Below are 16,448 nucleotides of genomic sequence, written 5' to 3'. Positions count from 1 at the left end.
GGCCGATCCGTTAGGTTAAAAAAAAAAAAATGGCAGCTCATGTCCTTTTATTGTACATTCGTTTTTACAACTAATGAGGTTGAACGTATTTTTCAGCCATTTGCAGTTTCTCCTGAGAATTGCTTATTTTATTTCTTTCACCATTTTCAAGTACGTTATTTATTTTTCTCATTAACTTGGGAGCGCTCTTTAGATAATGGACAGTAACACCCTTTATTCTGTAATGTACGATTCAACTATTTTGTCCCAATCTGTCATTTCTCTTTTAACTTTGTTTATGATTTTTTTTAATAAAGTCAACTCTCTCAGGTCTTCCTTAATGGCCTCTGGATTTCCCATCTTGTTTACAAAGAATTTCTAACCCAAGATGACTGAAAAAAAAAAAAGGTTCATTCATATTTTCTTCCAATACTTGTATAGATTTGATTTTTATGTTCAGAGCTTTATTCCATCTGGAATTTATTTTTGTGTATGGTAGGAGTCCAGATGGACCGCCAGTTGTCCCAACACCATTTCCTGAGCAGTCTGCCTTCAGCCACTATTCAAAATGCCTCCATATTATCTGCTAAATTCTCCTATATTCTTAGGTCTGTTTCTGGACTGTGATCTTACTGATCACAGTATTTGATTATTTGATTATTATTTGATTTCTTGATCACCACACTTGTGCACTCACTGTGTCACAATTGCATATTGCTTATGATGAATAGTTCCTTTTGACCTCCATGAGGGCAAGTCCTCACTCATCTTAAGTTTTTGTTTGTTTTTTGTGGCCGTTGTCATGTGCTGCTCTTCCAGATGAACTTTAGAGTAGACTGCTCAAGTTCCATTCCTGGGGTCGCAGTGCAATTTACATTTTTTAAAAACTGAATGAAATTTTACATCTTAAATGCATCTGATTTAAAGCACAAAGTTTGGGGGTGCCTGGGTGGTCCAGTGGGTTAAGCCTCTTGCCTTCAGCTTGGGTCATGATCTCAGGGTCCTGGGATAGAGCCCCAAATTAGGGAGCTCAGTGGGGAGCCTGCTTCCCCCTCTCTCTCTGCCTGCTGCTCTGCCTACTTAAGATCTCTCTCTCTCTGTCAAATAAATAAATAAAATCTTTTAAAAAAATAAAGCACAAAGTTTCATAAGATAAATTACTTTACAATACTTTTAAAAGTTAAACTAGCGTAACGAGTAGGATATTTTGTTATTATTCTTGTTATATTAAGACTTTCAGGGGATAAATGGAAATAAATCCTTTTGACTGGCTGCTTGGGTAACCAAATGGTAGCAATTCTGTGCTAGGCTATGACAGTACAGGTTATGAGCACATAGGAATAATATGTGGCATAATCCCTTTCCTTGGAAATGTACAACCTAGTTAACCAGGCAGGACATTTATCCATATACATATAAGGCATACGGATTGACACAACATACATATTGATATAAGTTAGCAGATATTAAGAATCAAATGAATTACTATAGAAAATAAACAGTTCAAAGGGAGGAGAGTTACAGTAGGGAAAGCCCAGAGGCTCACCCTCTCTCTTTCTCATCTTATGGGAGGGAACATTAAGGCCCACTCAGGTTAAGTCATTGAGCTAAGTAGCAACAGAAAACACCAGGTCGGCTGATTCCCCTTCCAGTGACCTTCCCACTGCATCAGGCTTTTACACCCTTCTTTTGTTGACCATTTTGGAATGATCTAGAAATCTGTATCAGCAAAGCAGCAGAGTCTTTTTAGAAAACTCACATTGATAACTGTGTCAATACCCACAAACCAGTTTCCCCAAATCAGTTAAAAAGGAAAAGGTTGCATTCATACAACTCTATTACAGGGATGCCTTTTGATACATGTGACATCAAATAACAGATATTAATGATGTTTCACTTTTCAACCACTGGTTTTGACATTAGAACACACAGACTGTGACTAAGTAATAAAATGCAAGGATTTTTTTTTTTTGGCCCCTTTAGGCACAATTCATCCCCCTGTCATATTTTAAAGCCTCAGGTAACAAACCCTAAGACCCACAGGAATCTTTATACCTGTGGAGAAGAGATTTCTAAAACTCAACATCAAATCCACTTTTGATTTTCCCTTGAGTTTGTTTCTGTCAATGTTAGGCAGGTAACACATTTCAGCTTTTAAGCCATGAAGTGATCTTTTTTTTAGAAAAAAAATTGCATTCACAGCTTTAATCTTATATTTCCATGCGTATTGAGTTAAATGTTGTAAAACTATCAATTCTGTCAAAACCTAGCAAAGAGAAAACAGGACACCATGCAATCTTAATGTCCAAACTGAGTAGTGATTATCAGAAATTAAATGCGCAGGAATTCCAAATCTTTTTTGATCTGAGATGTCTAGATAACTTTTGTTTTTCCATAATTGTATGAGGTTTCTACATAGTATTTAAGAATCAATTATATTGCAATTGATGTAATTAACTCTAATAATCCATTAAAAGTCAGTAGGAGGGCTATTCAAGTCAATAGAAAAGAAGGAGTATATTATGAAGGTGTTATTAACCTATACAGAATTTTACTAGACATTTTCTTTTCTTACATAATAAATACACAGTGGTTAGGAAGGCTGTCATTATAATTTAATGTGAACAATAGCCCATCACTTCTTTTCCAATGCAACCCTTAACTAATTCCATGTACCACGCACAAGTAAAATGAAACCTTTTCTAATCAGGGTACAGTCATATCAATCATCTATTACTCCACGATTAAAGAAGAGGTCCTTACCCAGCTAAGTGGGAGAGAATTGAGTGCTTAGCAGAAGTTTCAGGCCCACCTTTTCTTTTAGTTGACAAGTCTCCATTTCTGAAGGCTGTCTGCACAGTGTAACTAATCAAAGAGTAAACAGCCATCCAGAAAGTTCTGTATTCTGAACAAGTATTCAGAATGCTCCAGCAACCATCCAATCATCATTGAAGCAAGGCTACACACCATCTAGAACTTTGGAGCGTTCGGCAACTTTTTTGAATTAAGTGAGATGAGACCTACTCACCCTCATGGCATTCTACATACCCACACCACTTCCTCATCGTCTTGCTTGGCCATGGCTGTGACCCTCACAGGTATTTAAAACAGCCAACCTCAGTAGAGCTGGCTTATCATCCCTGGGACTCCAGGTCACAGAGCAAGGCCTAGGGGTTCAGCCTGCTTCCCACCCCTTCTCCATCCCTGGCTAAATGAAGTCAGGAGAATATAATTTCATCACTGATCAACAACCAGACTGTCCTCTGGAAGGACCTTCATCTCTCACTAGGTCCCAGTTCTGCTTTTCCAATGTGATACCGACCAAAAATAGCATCTACATGGGAGGACACTTCCTTATCATTCTTAGCCACTGACCCTACTATAGACTTCATTCGGAATATACAGTGTCAGCTTCACATATGCATCACAGTAGCTGTCCCCAGCTGTGTGGACAGCAAGCATTACCAGGACAAACACCTTTGACACCAAGAACAGCAATGCTCACAAAGGAGCCCCCGGGGTTGTGCGTGAAAGAGCATGGTGCTTAGAATCACAAGATTTGGGATGAACACGGGCTTTGCCAAGAGCTAGAGATGTGATCCAGAGACTATATCACTCCTGTCTTCTCATCTGTAAAGTGACTGGAAAGGGGATCCCTATCCTGGGGCTGTTATTACATGAGCCCCATTGCATGAGTATTGTGTGAGACCAGCATGGGAGAAACAGGCTTGTGAATCAGAAAACATCATACAAATCTGAAACTGTGCTCACAGCATGGTTCGGTCACCAAGAACTCTCGAAGCCAAGGAGAAAAGGGATAAAACAATCACCCTCAAACTTCGGTGCACATGAGCTTCATCTCGAGACATATTTCAAAGCTCACATGCCTGTTTTCCTGGTGAATCCGATTTGAGCCATAAGCTGAGAGGCCCCAGAATAGGCAGCTGGCTGAAAATGGCTTCCCATTCATTCATCAGGTATTTCAAGCACTAGGAAGTCTTAGAGGATACAAATAATGACAAGATAGAGCTTATTGTGGAGCGACTACAGATCTACATGCAGAAAGAAGACAACCATCCAGAAATAGATAAAACAGAAGGCTCTGTGTGGCACAGTAGAAAAGACAGCAAGTAGGTGAGACCTCTTGGAGCTTGTCCCTAGAGCCCTGACATACATAAATCTGTATTCCCTGGAAGGAAATTCTGGTTCGCTCTGGCTCCTCAAGTAAGCACGGCGGGTGCCCTGTGTCCCCTCCCCCACGAACCTTACCTCCAGGCCCCAGAGTCACCGTGAGTCATTGAGTCTTCAGCCAGGAATCAAGGAGAGAGTGTGGGTCCGAACCCCTCTCCTGGAAAAGCCAGGCCTCACAGTGAAGGGGCATCTCTGACTCAAAGGGTTCATCTCAGAGATGGAACAAAGAACCCTTTTCGCTCTGGAGAGCTCCTGATTTATGTGGTCCAGGCAAAGATGGAAGAAATCCACCAGAGGCATGGGCAGCCACAGTGACTAGAATGAGACTTCCCCTCTGAAGGTTTCACTTTGAATCTCCTCCCTAAGGCCAGTCCCGGAGAGAGAATCTGGACACAGCAAAGCAGTGGCTTCAAAGTCACAGCAACTTTCCACATGCCTGGGAGGGGATGGAGAATGTCACCTTCCTTTTTTCTGAAACTCCCATCGTCACTTTGTATAGGTCGCAAGAACACAAAGAGGCTTGGTCCCAGAGTCAGGAGACCTGGGTTGTCGTCCTGCCCCTGTCAGTGACGAGCTAGGCAACAACCTCCCTTTTCTTTGGCCACATCGCTTTCCAAAGAGAAAAAAAAAAAAAAATCAGGATCCTGACGTCTACGTGAGCTACTTCACAGGGTGAACGTGGGGGCTAGATGAAAACCTTCTTTGAAAAGTAGAAAGTGCCACTGAACGGTAAAACATTAATATTAAAGGCCCCAAGGGAAATGGGCGACCTCTGAATTACCCAATTTGGTTATGAATATTGTCCCCCCCATTTGCTCAAGTTCTCACAGTTATGAATATTGTTCCCCCCAAATTTGTTCAAGTTCTCGCTGCTGCTCTGCTTTGAACGTGGAGGTGGGCCCTCTGATAAGTCACCACCAGAGCTTGCTTTGCACAAACAGACCCGCAAGACTCGCCCGCAGGTGCTCCTGAATGCCCTCCGGCTCTCTCCAGGCCTCCAGAAGCTTAAAATGCTCCCATCCGGCCCACCCCGCTACACAGACCCGGAGGTACCCAAGAACGTCTGACCCCTGTCGCATTCATGTGACACCTTTGTTCAGTGCTGCATTCACTTGAGAGGGGAAAAAAATACCTCAACCAGGAAATACATCTTTTACTGCTATTTCATCCTCCCCTCACGTGGCGCTGGAATATCGCTTTAAAGAACATTCTTGTGGCCTTTCCAGTTCTTTTCCTTTAGGTCTGCAAACAGGAGTAACCCGTCCAAGGGGAAACTACTCCCCAGCAGAGCCGTTCTTCAAAGGGGACTTCTTCGGGCAGGAAAAGGGAATGTCTGATACCAGAGCTGAATAAACACAGTCATCAAGCCCAGTGCCAGACTGGAAAACCAGGTCCTCTGAGCAAGCAGCCGGCCAGCCGCGCACCTCAGACACACTCGGGCTCGGGCCCTGCCGTCCCTGTCCTTCTCGGTCCTTCTGGCTCTCCCTCTCTCTTTTTTCCCCTCTTCCATTCTGTCATCTTCTTCACCAAATGCCTTAATGCTCTTGGGTCTCTCAGTATTGTTTGTATTATTATTCATTGACTGAGCTAATGGGCTCTGCAGGTTTCAAAGCCCATTTTTGAACCACAAACCATTCCAGCATCTCTACTCCTGCAACTTACCTTACCTCGGTGTACCTCTAGTACCCTCATCACCAATGCGCCTCAGAAAGTGGGTCCCCCTCAAGGCAGAACAGAAAATTCACACACAGTGTTGTAAGCCCTGGATGGATGGCTGACAAAATCCTAGAGCTTGATGGACCCTCCAAAGGTCATTATTTTCAGGGGGGAAAAAAATGACAAATTCACAGACTCAGAAAGAGAATTGTCTACTTTGGGTTTTGAAAGAGTCCAGGAACTATAAACCCATTTACAACTCAGCTTAGTGTCTCGGTCTACAGAAGTACTTTTAAATGTCTAAGCTAAATTTATACCATAATTAGTTTTTCCATGTGAATAGCTGGTCATGAGTGAAATTCCAAACCATAGGTCATAGCAGGGCTCAGGTTTAGAAATTGGAATTTTGTCTTTTCCATACTGGAAAATTATGGGTTTTTTCTTCTTAAACAATTATAGCCATAAACTTATGGTTATTCAGATAATCTGGACACTAACTAGTTTTAACTACCTGTATATCCATACATACTCACATGGACAGAGACAATCTTGTGTGGATTTCATTAAACACATTATCAAATCAATTAGGTCTTCAGCCACCCAAAAAGTTGTCAGAGTATCTCACACCGATTGGTTTCTTCTTCGTGCTTAAACTCTTCCTTAAACGTCTCTTTGAAAAAGTAGTTCTTTGATGATAAATATACTTGGAAAAGGTTTATAAAAGTCTCCAGTCCCTAATTTTAAAATTAGAAGTCAATTCTTTAATTTACTTAGCTTCTATCCGTAACTGGCTTCTGGCTCACTCCTTATCGTAATTCGTGACCATCCCATATAAAATGCCTCTCTAATTGGCTTTACAAACTTCAGATTTCCACAAAAGCAACAACAAAAAAGAGTCAAAATATAGAAATGGTCAGTCAATACCTGGTTAGTAAGGGACTTCTGGGACCCAAAGCATTATTCCTTTTTTCCCTAATAGTAAGCTCTTAACCTCAACTGCTCAGTTATTTCCCACTGCCCTATCAACATTTATGCATTGGAAATTATCTTCTAAAAGACTAGTTGAGCCCTACACTATATGTTTGACCAGTCTGAATGCCTTTGATTACTGTGGGGTAATCATAAGAACAATCCAATGGTCCTTGATGTCATTAATCACCACCAACAGAAAAGTCCGGAGTAGCCCTGAATTGGTAAACTTATTTTCCTATTTGCCAAGAGCTGTGCAGTGTCTACTTTAGGAGAAGTAGAAAAATCTTCTAATTCAGCTGCTCTGATGCCATATGACAAGGAACACCTGGATATTTAGAACTAATCTCAACAACAAATAGATTTTTTTATACGCTTTTTGTATAGACACCACATCCAACGGCTTGTCAAACAAAGAGCAATAAAAGTTCAGTGACTATTTTTAACCAGTAGGAGTCTAAAATACGCGTAGATTAGGTTCTGGGTTACACAATCCTTGGCGCAAACATCCCCTTAGATGGGCTGAGGGGACAAGGTGGGAGACATTTGTTTCACTTACCTTTGCCCGGGTTTTATTTGTTCTGCAGATAATAAACTTTGGACTTCTTTACCCAACCAGTCATCTTGCACAAACAGTAAACTCTCTCAAACTTTTTGTTCCCATGAGACCCTTGAGAAAACAAAATAGGAGGAAAAAAAAAGGCATGATTAAAATCTACTTTCTTTGGTCAACATCCTAGAATTGAGCAATTTCTTGATATCTTAAAAGGGACAGTCTGGCGTCAGGTTGAGAGTTAGTAAACTCCCTATTGATCAAATGACTAAAATCAGTAATAACGGCAGTCAGGATTCTGAAGTGGCAAACTCATTCTGTAACTATTTCCTGATCTTCCACGCAGAATCATGAAAACCTTAGCCGCATTTATCCTGCGTAAGCAGTAGTTGCTAAACTTCTAGATCACACAGTTCTATCAGCAAAAAGATTTGAGATATATACAATTTGTGCGTTTTCCCTTATAAATTCCATGTGTATTACAGTACTCAGCGTATCAAAAATAAACACACTCTTGGGCACCTGGCTGGCTCCATTGGTAGAACACGCAATTCTCCATCTCAGGGTCATTAGTTCAAGCCCCACATTGGGCCTTGAGCTTACTTAAAGGTAGATATATATATCTCTCCAAAAACAAAACAAACAAACAAACAAACAACAAAAAAAAAACCTTTACTTAAGATGAAATTTTAAAATAAAATAAACAGAAGATTTACTATCTTCCTTCTGGACCTCAAGGGATCGTTTGAGATTCTCCGTGGAGTACCAATATTCTACTTCTGAACACAGTGTTTTAAGAACACAGTGACCTGGAGCACCATGGGGGGGCTCCATGGGTTAAGCGTCTGCCTTTGGCTCAGGTCATGGTCTCAGGGTCCCAGGATCAAGCCCCGAATCAGGCTCACTGCTCAGCGGGGAGCCTGCTTCCCTTCCTCTCTCTCTCTGCCTACCTCTCTGCCTACTTGTGATCTCTGTCTGTCAAATAAGTAAATAAAAATCTTTAAAAAAAAACCACAGACACATTTAAGAACACAGTGACCTACCACTATCCCAAACTCAATCACCACCTTGCTCTTATCAAAACCTGTTCTCAAAAAAAGATCTGCCGTCAGTCATTAGCACCTTATGGGAATGAGGGCCCATCATTATATTAATGCTTCCAGCAGGATTTGCATTTTAAGCATATGCCTAACTAGGAGAAGAAAGCTTTATTTCATGTTAATGTAATATCAGGAATGTCAAAATAACATATGATAGTTGAAGGATAGAAAACATTTCCTGGCGGCCCCCCAGTCAAACAAGTTGGGATGTCCCTTACCTAGCAGAAAGGCCGTGGCAGCACCAGACTTTACATAAAAAGGGTTTAGGGACTGCAAATTGTTTAGAAAAGGGAAGAGTGGGGATGACACAAGTTAGGAGATTTTTCCTAAGGCCAAGCCCAAGTTTCTACTTAAATCGTATGTCATTTAGGGAGTCAGAGCTGGGAGTTAGCTAGACCTTATAGAGGAAGAGCTTAAGTCCTCCAAGTCATGCCCGTGGTCCCCTCAGGACCAAGTTGGAAAAACCTTGATAAACTCCCACAAGGCTGACATGGAATGTCAAAGGCTTTGTAGCCTCACTTTGAAGCAGAAAACTTCCATAATCCAAGAAAAAAACTCACTTTTGCCACAAACAATCAATCCCAGGTACTGACGTAGCTGAAGTACTTAGGTTTACATGAATTCACAAAAAGAGTTTTCCCAGAGAAAAGATAATCAATCAGTCATCGAGGTTATTTTCATCTTCATGAATATGTAGTGAAATGCTTTAAAAATCAGAATAATCCGGGCACCTGGGTGGCTCAGTGGGTTAAAGCCTCTGCCTTCTGCTCAGGTCATGATCTCAGGGTCCTGGAATGGAACCCCACATCGGGCTCTCTGTTCCATGGGGAGCCTGCTTCCTCCTCTCTCTCTGACTGCCTCTCTGTCTCCTTGTTGTATCTCTGTCAAATAAATAAAATCTTTTTAAAAAAATCGGAATAATCCACTAGACATATATATTGATCCAATTCATCAGGTAATTACAAAATAGGCTGCTTGATGTTAGCAAAAGAGAGTGGAGCATGGGGGTATGGGGATAAGCATGTCAGGAGATGTGTCCCATGTGCTTATGAATACACATACAACACGTGTGTGTGCATATATGTGTGTGTATGTATGTGTGTATTTGTGTGTATAAAGAAGCTCCTGCCATTCAGTTTAACATCTGATAAAAAGGTGGGCAGGGGCGCCTGGGTGGCTCAGTGGGTTAAAGCCTCTGCCTTCAACTTGGGTCATGATCCCAGAGTCCTGGGATCGAGCCCCGCATCGGGCTCTCTGCTTGGCAGGGAGCCTGCTTCCTCCTCTCTCTCTCTCTGCCTGCCTCTCTGCCTACTTGTGATCTCTATCTGTCAAATAAATAAATAAAATCTTAAAAAAAAAAAAGGTGGGCAGATCAGGTGCCCATGAAAAGATATAAAATGGCGTATCTAGCATCAGGCACAAAACAACATGACCCCAAACACTTCAAGTAAGTATGCCCTCCCCAAATGAAGAGGAGGGTATAATTAAAATTCATGAATTTCCAGAGAAGTAGGCACAGGCATTTCAGACAGATAAATAAATTGGTGTGAGACATGGGAAGAAGTTTAAATAATACCCAGGGGACACAAGATGCACTAGGATGAGAAAAGCATGCATACCGGGGCAAGTATGAGTTACAATGTTAAAGTTAATGGAGGAGTCTTGTTATATATGACAATTAAGCCAAAATTCAGTTTTGCTCGAAACATCTATGTAAATAAGGCAAAATATGTATTATGATTGTTGGGGTTTTTTTACTTAAAATACCCCTATCATGTCCTTTCACGTTAGGTGAGATAACATAAATGAACAGACCTAAGAAAGCACAATACAATACCAGCTTCATGGCAGGGAACTTGACGAGCGTGTGCAGGAATTCTGCCTGTTCTGGGACCTTTCCGGGCTTTGACCTTTGTTTCTGAAATGTCAAGGGATCTCTTGTGTCATCATGAGCCCCCTCCCCCAGCCCCTCAGAGCTGTTACCGTGAAATGGACATGAACTATGCCAAAAACGATAAGACCTGAGGATTGCTGAACACCACCAATTCTTCTGTCAACATTCCTGTCCTGAAATCTCCTTTTACTGAACAAACCTAGATCACCTTCCATTAATGACATGGGAGAGAAGAAAACTGAGGCAAATAGTCCATTATCTCTCTCCAAAAGGTAATTTTCAAGAGGGAAATGGAGAGATACCACCTGTCTAGTTTCTCCCGTGTTTTCTGGGTTCCACGTTTTGCTCTGTAATTGTCACAAGTCGCTCCACCTGTTCATGATCAAACTGCCAAAAGGAATGGAAGCTCACCAGGAGCAAAATCTGGCTTTTCTGTGTCTTGTATATTCCCCAACACAAATTTAAAAAGTTAGTGTCAGCCTCCACGCAGAGCAGGAACTCAACGTTAGGCAACAGAGGACAGCCTAGTTTTGCTCAGATGTTTTAAAGAATGCATGGGTCAATCAGATCATCAAATGGACCACCAAGCTATGGATTCGATAATCACAAATTTCAATCACTTCGACTGTTGAGGAAGTCAAAATGACTAAACCACAATTATCATATTAGCGCTTACCAGTTTAATGGCCACATACATGGAGTATTGAGATCTACCGCTCAGCAGCAGATTGGGGAACCTGTCCAGTCAAACTGGATTGGAGATGGATTTTAATCTCCACAAGGGTGGAGACTGTTCCTCTGTAGTCCACATGATTCCCCAGTACCTATCACAGCACCTGGAACCTGGTAGGTACGTTCCGTAGCTTGTCATTAAGATGATCGCCACCATTTCTTTCCTTCCTGGAATGCACAAACCATTCCCCTCCTGTGGGATGGACCCTATTTCTCCAACTCCTGGAATCTGGGATGGCTGGTGACTACTTTGATAAACAAAACACAGAAGTGACCTGCATGACTTCTAAGGCTAGGTCTTTTTTTTTTCTTTTAAAGATTTTTATTTATTTATTTGAGAGAGAGCATGAGTGCATAAGCAGGGGGAGCAGCAGAGGGAGAGGGAGAAGCAGGTTCCCTGCTGAGCAGCGAGCCCAATGTGGGACTCGATCCCAAGACCCCGAGATCATGACCTGAGCCAAAGGCAGAGGCTTAACCAACTGAGCCATTCAGGCGCCCCTAAGGTTAGGTCTTAAGAGGCTTTGGCACTCGCAGGTGGACTGTAGAGCACTTGTGCTGGAGGAAGCTGATTACCAAGAGGCCAACAGGCTCTGAGGAAGCCCAAGGTAACTGTGTGAAGAGGAAGAGATTCCTGACCAGCCCCATGCCAGACATATGACTCGGGAACCCTTTAGCTGGCTCCAGCTACCATCTGGAGCCTTTTAGCTAGCCTCCGCTACCATTGGACCGCAACCATATGAGGGACTCCAAGTAAGAACCGTGCAGCAGAATCCATCAACCTCAAGAACCAAGAGTGAGGATAATAAATTGTTGCATTAAGTCACTAGGTTTTGGAGTAGTTTATTACACAGCAACAGATAACTGGAATAGTGTTCAATGCTTATTGAATAATTTATAAAAGCAACCACTTAGAATAAAGGGTTCCCAAATGAACCCAATGAAATCCATTAAATAAATTATTAAGGTGATGTCAACAATGGTAAAGACTATCAGAAAATTGGACAACTCTGTGGATAATTAAGGCCAAGAGGAAATCTGTTACTGGGTAGAGAAAGTAATTTTTTTTGAGAGTGGAATTTTCCAGATTCACTAACCATCTTGACTACATTCATTAGATGATTGCTCAATGCTCTACTTCCCTTTACACAAAATAAACTCATGATTGTGTTCCATCCATGATTCTAGGTGCAAAGTAAGAGAAAATATATTTACCAAGAAGGAACATGGGTAACGAAGGGAAATAGATTTTGCGGAGCCTGGATTTTCTATGAAGACTCTAACTCTTCTCTCTATTCTTTTAATTTTATAAAATAGACTTCGGTCCAGGTACACTGTGTAAAACAACTAAATATAGCCAGAGATCAGGGTGGGTGGGAATGGAAAAGAGACGCTAAATACTGGGCACTAGCAGATCTTACATCATCACATCCCCCATAATTGTGCTATTATGCACACAACACTTCAGCTAGATACGGTCACCACTTTATAATGATAAAAAGATTAATTAGTGACATGATCCATATCTTTCACTTCTTTGATGGTTGTAAATAAGTCTGAGTCATTCTACTATTATTTTTACCATAGGCACAATAGTCTTACCCCTTTTTGATGAGGAAAATAAATACCAAGAGGATGTCTTTAATCTTCCACAGGGTTTTAACTTTGTGCCTTTCTAGATGACACCACACCAGGGTTTGGCCCTCCCTTTCCTGAGTATACTTTTCTTACGGCTGAACAGGTCCTTTCTAATACCCAAGTCTACCCCACCCCCACCTCACTTACACAATCCTCCCCACTTTGCCCCAACATGAACTCACAAACCCCACATTCCCAAAGAGATCCCAGCTCTGCCAAAGCACAAAAGTCATGTTTAGAGCCAAATGAATAAAATATAGAAATACTTCGACCAACTCTACACAACCAACTTGATAATGTGCGTGTATATGTGTGGGTGTGTGTATGTATATACATATATACGTTTGTTTTAAACCACATTGAGAAATGTGTTATTGGCCCTCTCTACAGATCCAATAAACCAGATCGTTATCAAATTCTCCGCTTTTTGGCTGTGTGGACAGGACACAGAGCTCAAGCTGAAGGTCACCTGTGGAGCTAACAGCTCTTCACAGTCACTCTGGGCAGACTGGAAAGGAAGACTGCTTAGCTGGAGAAGAAGCTAGAGCAGCCGTTAGAGAGAATCATCAGATTCCGCAAACAGGACCCTTGAAATCTAACTTAAATACATGGGACTTTCTTATCTGCTAGTGATTCTGTTGTCATGCCATCCAAATCAATTCACAACAGTTTTCTGTCTGGTATTATCTAGCATTGGGGGATAGAGAATTGATTAAGATCTGCCCTCAAGAATCTAGAGAAAATGGGTTATGGAGGGATGACCACTTGGATTTCCTCTAGCAAGGACAAGGAGCATTTGTGCCTGACATTTTTTTGTTGAAACTCAACAAGTACCATCTATGTCCTTCTAAGCTCCCCTCTGTCCCATAAGGGCTGAAAGCCTGACAACTACATTCCCAGACTCCTAGGGCAGTAGTGTTTTTGGTCCTATCTATCACTGAGAGATGCTCTTGCAATCCCTGGAAGATGGAGGGAAAAGCCATTTTTCCCTATCAGGAGCTACAAGCAGGTGTGTGGGCACTAGCAGAAAGCAGACACAGGGCTCTGTGTCATTCTCCTAGGCTTCACCCCCATCGGTGCTGCAGGCAGCGGAGATCATCCACGGCGATCTGACACCCTGCTGATGCCTTCACTTCAGATCTCCTGAAAGTCAGCAACAACATCCTTGACCTTTGTTCCCTCACTCTCACGGTGATTCTGGTTTTCTAATCCTCTACCCTCTTACAGTGAATTCTTCCCTGATGAAATACTTTGAGTACTGACCGAATGTGATAGGTATGTTTCAGTAATAAACACCACTCCGCCCCAAACCCTGAATAATACAACAAAATACAGGTCATTTCTTGTTCAGGTTATAAGCTGAGTGGTTTCTATCTTGTAGCTATATCATCTGAAACACACCTCCTTCAAGATCCCAGTGGAAGAGAAGAAAGAAACAGGAAACATACACACACTCTTAACTCCCTGGACCAAAGGTGGCACCGTACTTATGTTTACACTCCGTTACCAAGAATTGGTCCTCTGGCCTCAATTACATTGCAAGAGTGAGGACATTATGATCTTCCCAAGGCCCCAGGAAGAGAGATCATTTGGTGAAGACATTACATTGCATCTGCCACAACAGGCTTCTATTTTTCTGACTAAACTCGCCTATAATAGTTCGTACAAGATATGGTGTCCTGTAACAAAACACTAAAATGTGTGGCATTGACTCTGTGGTCAGGTTGCCAGAAGCAGATATGTTGGTCTGCATGGCTAGAGAGCCATTACATGCAGTGGAAAAATACTTGGCAAAACTGCTGCTTTTAGTAACTTGGAAGTCAGACCACATGACTCTTAAGCTTGTAGGTGAAAAATAGCGTGTGTTGGTTGTTATTGGCTGCTTTGGTTACCATAATAGAAGAAGAAGAAGATATCAGGAAATAATGAACTCGGGGGGTGGGGGTTGTGTTTTGTTGTTTTTTTTTTTTCTTTAGCAAAGGTGAGAAGAAAAAGTAACTACTAGAGCTCCCTTCTGGTATCGATTTCTAGATTCCTCAAGGTAAATAACACTTGCTGGGAAAACAAACAATCCCCAACAGCTCAGGGACTAAACAAATGAATATGTATCTGTCACTCACAAAAAATCTCATGAGCATGTTCCTGGTTGGGCAGCTTCTTCTGGGCTGCCCTTCTCCAAGCAGTGATTTGGGAATCCACATTCCTTGCATGCTCTACATCTTCTATGCATGGATGACATCAAGGCATTATCTAGCCAGAAGATGGACAGAGAGAGAACAGAGAAGCTACCTGTGTCTTAACTGATCCCCAAAGGGACACATCTCTCTTCATTACAGTTCATATTCCGCTGATAGGAACCAGTCCCCTGGTCCCATATCACCGCAAGGGAGGCCGGGAAATGTAGTCTTCTCCGAGAATTTGCATCCCAGGAGCACCACAGCTGGGCAGAAAGGGAGGACGTATCTTCATTGGCCAGCTAGGCATCTCTGTTGGGGAACTGTGATGTCCCTTTCTTTCTTTGCTGCTGTATCCTTTCTTTCCCCCACATTCATAATATAGCTTTGTGCTCCTTCTAACTCCTCTTCCTTGTCCCTTTTGACAAGTACTTTCTCTCTTGTGTCTTTTGTTTGCTTTTCCTTTCCCCTCTTATTTTACTGTTAAAGATAATGAATCTGCAGCATTCTACTCTCTGAGAAATTTCTAAGCATGAGGTCAGGAGAAAAAGATGGAGCTGTCATCTTGTCCGAATTGAGAAAGGAAGTCATCCCTGTACCGTTTCTCCTGACTCAAGTCCCATCTTATTCTCACTGTGGGAAGTGACAGGCCTGCAGATAGGGTCAGTCAGAAAGATCTAACAGAGCAAACAAAATTATCTGAGAGGTTGGTGATGCTTTTCCTACTTCCTTGTTCCACGTTCTTTGGTGGTATTTTTTTTTTTCAGGGTCCGTGCTAGCTTTGGGATGAAATTTTCAAGTGTTCATTTTTTTCTCTTTATTCAGTTATTAATAGAGACTACCCTTCATTGCTGGATGAAAATGACAAACGTGATCCAGACGGTTTCAACTATTTGATAACACGATGAGAGAGGAGTTTCCTTCACTCATGGATGCAACTTTTATCCATTTTCAGTTTGAAGGCAAAAAATAAGCATTTTTTGAAAATGTGAAATTTAAATATTTATGACGTGCTAATGCCAGATTCCTCCATGAAAGGTGACCAGCCTAGGTCACTAGGGCTCCCTCACAGCCTACCTGACTCTACACTTTATTTGGTGGGGGTGGGAGGTCGGGGGGGTTGTGCTTAGGACAGAAAACTAAGGCCAAAGTTCCTATTCCAATAGTTCCCGTGCTTTGGAATCATCCCCAGTGTAGTGAGGATTGGCCTGCTCAGAAATTCGAGTTTTCTAACTTTAACTGGAATCCATGTCCAGCAAGAACCGATTCTCTCAATTCTGTGTCATTATGCAGCAAAGAGTCCCAGGAAAGTCACGGCCTCTCAGCATCTTTCTATTTCTGTGTGTGCTCTCTTCTCTGGTGAGGTAGCTGACATGAAGCGAGAGCCCTGGAGCCCTGACAAGTTCCTCGAGGCCCTTTTGAGTATAAGAGCGCTATATTTGGGGCAGCAAAAATAATAACAATACCAACATGCTTTACATCCTTGCCAGATATTGTGCAAGCCCTGTGATATTTAATCCTCTCACAAATGTTACAGAAACAGGTATGAAGATTATCGTCCCTAT

The 16,448-nt window shown here is 42.0% G+C and overlaps 1 long non-coding RNA gene across 1 annotated transcript in view; it reads right to left on the bottom strand.

Annotated features, from left to right (window-relative positions):
* The window catches only part of LOC116870738, a 44,981-nt gene that overhangs the window by 12,064 nt on the left and 16,469 nt on the right, over positions 1-16,448 (bottom strand). The window contains exon 3 of the long non-coding RNA XR_004383282.1: positions 7,355-7,465. This is a non-coding gene — a long non-coding RNA (uncharacterized LOC116870738). The remainder of the gene's footprint in view (positions 1-7,354; positions 7,466-16,448) is intronic.

Source organism: Lontra canadensis, unplaced genomic scaffold, assembly GCF_010015895.1.
Source record: "Lontra canadensis isolate GAN:19392208 unplaced genomic scaffold, GSC_riverotter_1.0 scaffold24, whole genome shotgun sequence".
Lineage (NCBI taxonomy): Eukaryota > Metazoa > Chordata > Mammalia > Carnivora > Mustelidae > Lontra > Lontra canadensis.
Note: the sequence above shows the minus strand (reverse complement) of the source record. Positions and strands in the feature narration are given on the sequence as shown.